The sequence below is a fragment of the Eubalaena glacialis genome, chromosome 10, assembly GCF_028564815.1.
Source record: "Eubalaena glacialis isolate mEubGla1 chromosome 10, mEubGla1.1.hap2.+ XY, whole genome shotgun sequence".
Taxonomy (NCBI): domain Eukaryota; kingdom Metazoa; phylum Chordata; class Mammalia; order Artiodactyla; family Balaenidae; genus Eubalaena; species Eubalaena glacialis.
Genome location: NC_083725.1, coordinates 74,660,036 through 74,666,035, shown reverse-complemented (window position 1 = coordinate 74,666,035; position 6,000 = coordinate 74,660,036).

Sequence of the window (6,000 nt, the reverse complement as noted above, 5' to 3'; positions counted from 1 at the left end):
TGAAGGTTCTACAGAAACTATCCCCCATGTGTCTGAGTTCATAACAGTTTCTCTGTGGTAGATAAGAACCAGTTGGAGAATAGAAAGTACATTAAAGTGAATAGGTTTCATAAAGATCAATTCAGTCAGAGGGCTGTATGAAGGGGGCCTATTCTAAGGTCTGAGGAAGGGTAGCCAGAGAGGAGAATCCAACTGGGTATGCCCCATGGAGAGTCCAATTTCAGATATAAAGGCTCAGTATCAGCAGGTAAGGGCTAGGAGGAAGGCCAGGACTTGAAAAGAGTGACAATTAAAGGGAAGGGCAAATGGGTGGGAAGCTCAGCATCAGCCTAAGTTGATAATCAGATAAGGGGCACCAATACTGAAGTATACCTAAATTAACAAACCATACTATATAACTCATATTTGATTTATACATCTCATAATAATTTTAATTTGCTCTGTTTCATGGTGGTAAAATACATATCACCAAAGACTCCATTAGCCACTAAAAACAAGGTGATTACTCGAAAGACTATAAAGTAAATTAGACCTGAGATCCTCACCCCTTTGTCATTCATTTGTTAATTTGTTTATCCCCTGGAGAAACTGAACTAGTTGGAGCCACCAGGAACAACTGGCAGTTGAGAGGAGGCATCCTACTGAAAATGGGGACCTAAGGTTCAGCATTCTGAAGCATCAGATACCTCTTACACTGACTTGGATCCCAGAACCCTGAAATGTGGCTGTTCTCTTAGTACAGTGCTTTCACTGCAGCTCTCTCAAGGTGGTTTTTTCTCCCACAGTTCTATTACTGGTCCTAGAGATGGGGTAGATGGTCTCCTTGCTTCTTATTACTTCTTGCAGACATTTCTCCCTCTGCTTTCCCTTAAACCCCCCCAGCTTTGAGCCTCATGCCATCAAATTATATCAATTCTGTCCCTTCATTGTTGCTATCATCTACAAAATCTACAAGCCCCTGGGTCATTCCCCCTCAGTTTTCAATAAGTTTAGCTCTTGGCTCATTTCACTCCCTCCAACACTACAGATTTAATTCTTCGTGATTTAATTACATAAATGGATGATCCTTTCAACACCCTGACATATTGGTTCCTTGAATAAACAGTCTTCCACTGATTTTATCCTTTACCTTTCCCTGCCATTTACTCCGATGGTTGTACCTTAGATCTTGTTATTACCAGAAACTATAACCCTTTCATGATCTCAGGCTCATGTATCTGACTGTCTGACCACCAGCTCTGTCTTCCAGACATCTCCTAGCAACTTGATTGCAACACTCCCTTGATTATCACCTTTCATTGTCCCTAACCTGAGTATCTCTCCTCTCTTCATAAGCAACTTATTAAATCCCTGGGTCAATGGATATAATGATTCACTTGCATATACTTTTAACTCAGTTTACCTTCTCTTTTTGTCACACTCACTTTGCAAAACCACAATTCCAGTCAGAGCCAGCTCTTTGCCTACCCCTATGCAGCAACCATGCTGACTGGCCTCATTTTAAACTCATGTCCATAACTCCCAGGCCCTTAACACCGCCCAACAATCATATTTCCCTAGTCATTCACCTTTTTTATTCTAGATCAGGGGTCTGCAACCTTTTTCTGCAAAGGGCCGGATAGTAAGTATTTTAGGCTTTTCAGGTCATACAGTCTCTTTCACGACTATTATACTCTGCCATTGTAACAAGAAAGTAGCCAAAGGCAATATGTAAGTATTGCCTTACATATTGCCATACAACTCATAAAATTTGAATTTTATGTAATTTTTACATGTCGCAATTTAGTATTCATCTTTAGGTTTTTTTCCCCAACCATTTAAAAGTATAATAATTATCCTTACCTAGAAGACTGTACAAAAGCAGGATTTGGCCACGGGCTCTAGTTTGCTGGGCTGTGTTCCTAAGTTATTTCACACCTTCTCTTTTCTTCTCTAGTCTCTAATACTGCCTTCTAATACTGCCAGATGATGGCCTTGCTTTCTACTTCATTCATGAAATAATCAGAACATTCACCACTCCTACCACATCTACCCTCTTACCAGCATCTCTGTGCATGAATTCAGCTTTCCCTTCTGTTACTGTGTTACCATAGCACAAAACCAAAATATTGTATAACTTACTGTGTTTATTGTCTCCCCAACTAGAATGTTAGTTTCAGGAGGGCAGAAAGTTTTATCTGTTTTACACACTGTTGTACACCAAGTACCTAGAAGAGTGTTTAGCATGTAGTAAGTGCTCAACAAATGCTTGATTGAACATTGGCTACCAGACCAGCAGGCAGGAGTGTAGAGAATTTTTCTCTAGAGAAACTTACCTCTCCTTCCAAGAGAAAGAAACTATGCATCTTGGCAGTTGATCTTGAGTGCCCTAAGTGCTATTTTTTTCAAACTTCTTTGAGAAAACACCCACAATAAGAAATCCCCATTTTATGGAATTGACCCAGTACATAATATGTACATACGATGTATATGTGTGTATGTGTGTGTATGTGAAACCAAAGTTTCACAAAACAATTTCCTTTTTATGTGTGATATATTCTGACATAGTATTTTCTATTCTGTCTTTTGGGAAAAAAAAGTTTGTAGCAAGTGATTAAATTGATTTCACAAACCACTAATGGGTTTGCAACCAGAAGTTCGAAAAATACCACAGTGTGTTCTACTAATCACGAGCCCTGTCTACGTACACAGAGCTTCCAGTCAGTTTTCTAATGCCTAACTCTTACATGCGAATAGATAGCCAAGGATCTCCAGACATTTAAGGAAAGCTTCTGAGAATTCCCTGGCTGTCCAGTGGTTAGGACTCTGTGTTTTCACTGCCGTGGCCTGGGTTCAATCCCTGGTCGGGGAACTAAGATCCTGCAAGCTGCATGGCATGGCCATAAAAAAAGCTTCTAACAGAAAAAACAAAACAAAACACAGCCACGACACAAAGACTGAAAAACTCAAAACATTAGAAATATCGTCAGAGAAATAAGATGCTGTATTCCCAGATGGAACAGATTGCTATTTAAAAGGGGGTGGGGCAGTCAAGAAAGTAGTAAATTTAAAACAGGATAACAGAAATGTGAAAATTCAAAAGAAGAGTTGGAAGATAGAAGTCTTTCAGAAAAACAAAAAGAGGTAGAAATGGGGAAGAAATGATAAAATTATTCAATTATTCTAGGGCAAAACCTGTGCAGTAGGCTTAAAGAATAACTAGTCCAGAATGAAGGAGGATGATGAAGCCCTGGAGGGTTGTCTTCAATTAAAAAAAAAAATAACTAAACTGATAGGCTACCTGATGTGTTTGAAAGTATTGAGAGGAGAGTTTGGGATAAATTAATTATAGATACTTGAATGCTAAATACTTAAGAAACATGGAAAAAGAGGCAATGGCTAACTTCAGTCAAAAAAAGGAAATGAAATCATATTATGCTAATTTATTCAACCGTGAATAAATATGTACACAGTTATAATAATGTAAGGAATAGTGATTTACCTAAGTAAGATGATATAGATATATTGAGGGATGGAGGATGGAGAAATAATACATGTGTTTATGAGAGGACATTGGAGTGTAAGTACTTATTTATAAGTATTATAAATAATAGCTATTATAAATTATAGCTTATTTCCTATAGCAAGAAGTAAAATGATAGCCCAGACTGAAAAATCAAGAACTAGTAGTATAAGCATGCTATTAAGAAATAGGGAGATAAATCTCAGAAGAGATTTATCTTAAAAGATAAGAAAGAAGTTGTCTCTGGGGAGCAGAAATTCAGAATGTAGAGGGCTGGGGTAGGGTCAACTGTGAAGTACCATTTGATATCTTTAAATGCACTATACTGGGGACTTCCCTGGTTGTTCAGTGGTTAAGGCTCCATGCTTCCACTGCAGGGCGCACAGGTTTGATCCCTGGTCGGGGAAGTTCCGTGTGATGCGGCCAAAAAAAAAATGTACTATATTGATAAAAATAAAGATGAATACAAGTAGTATAGTTTTTCATTTATTTGAAAATCTTAGCAGTCAATGGAGGAACTGTTTCCCTTAGGTATTTTAAGATATAAGACACTGGGAAACCAAGAATACTGATTTAGCACCCTTCTGAAAGAAACTTTAAAAATTCTCCCTGCTTTGGTACTAAACCTTGTGTTGCTTTGTTATTTTACAGTCTCCAGTAGCTTGTCAGCTGTTGCTGTTAACCAGCATCTCTAGGAACAGAAAGATGTAATTCTGGCCTCATACATTGTTGTTACCATGGTGGGAGCCAGCAAGTATACTTATGTGGCTTTACAAGTAGCAGGGGGCAGAAAATCTTACTAAAGGGGGCTTAAGTAGGAGGGAGCACCCTGGCAATGCACATGGTAAAGGAGAGGGCTCACATGAGACATTCCCAGGGTATGCTCAGAAGAACTTCTGTATGTCCTGCTGTAACTGGAGACATGATCCAAGGAAACCATCATATTGATGCTGTGCATGACTCCATTTGTTCTCCTGGACTGCTGTGGCCTGGGAAAGTGCTGAGTAGATCAGAAAGGATGAGGTGGAGAAAGAAGACTGGGGCATCCAGAGAACTATTTGAGCACTGGAGGGAAAAGGGGTGAGGGGACTGCAGACAGAGCTAGCAAAACCTCAGTCCCAGATACATAAATTGTCACTTCTGCTTCCTTACCTTCTGACTTCCACACTTAAATTTAGACAAGAGTCTTCTTACTCTTCTGACCATCCCCCACCACGGAATTTTTTAGGCCTTACAAAGAAGTGAGAGGGCGCATACCTGGTAGGAAGGTGCACCTGGACTTGTCACTCCTTAAGTGGAATAGAGTAAGGAAACATAGTCACAGGGAAGCAGGGAAAAGAGTGGGTACTCACTAAGGCCAGTCTTGTCTGTAAACAGAACAACTCTGATGTGACCTGAAGGTCTAGGAAGACCCTAGGACAGAAAATCTCCCCTCTCCTGCCTACTATGGTGCCCAGATCCCATCTGCACTTCTTTGGGCATCTCAGCATTGCCCTCACATGGTCAGAAAGGAATAAAGTAGGAATTCAACTAGGTACCTGATTCTTGGAGACTGACCAGAGGAGCCTCTCCCATTCCTTTTCTCTTTTCCAGGTCCCCACAAACATTTATTGGTTTTTACTCTAGCCCAGTCTCCAGGTACAAAGATAATGAACAAGGCCCCTGCCCTCAAAGAGTTTGCAAAATTTTGATGGAGGTTGGGAGTATAGAGGCAGATATGAAAACATAATTTTATCCTAACGGGTTAAGTTAGGAAAGAGATCTGCACAAATACAGATGGAAGTGCACCTAAGGCAGGGAAGGCTTTCTAGTTGAAGAGACCCCTGACCTAAGGGGAAAGTAAGAGTTATCTAGGCATGAGCAGGGCAGAACAAGAACTGACTCCTCCACTTCCATTGTGTCACCTGGAATTACATTCCTTGTTTAGTGACGTATATCCCCCCAACCTCAAACCTTTGGCTCTAGCTGTACCAGTTCAACTCTGCCACCCCTCTCCTTACCCAGGCCTGAGTTTTCATTCAGACTCTAGCCAGGCAACCAACCATCTTATTACAGTCACATTCTACTCATGGCAGCCACATCCTATATTCTAGAACAGCTATGTCTAATATAAATATTAAATTTTCTAGTAGCTACATTTAAGAAGTAAAAAGAAACAAGTGAAATTATTTTAATAACATATTTTATTTAACCTAATGCATCCAAAATATTTCAACCTTAATATAAAAACATTATTGAGATATTTTGTTTTTCATATTGTCTTTGAAATTCAGTATATATATATATATATATATATATATATTTTTTTTTTTTAAATTTTTGGCTGCACTGGGTCTTCATTGCTGCGCGTAGGCTTTTTTCTAGCTGCAGCGAGCAGGGGCTACTCTTCGGTGCGCAGGCTTCTCATCGCGGTAGCTTCTCTTGTTGCGGAGCACGGGCTCTAGGCGCACGGGCTCAGTAGTTGTGGCTCGCGGGCTCTAGAGCGCAGGCTCAGTAGT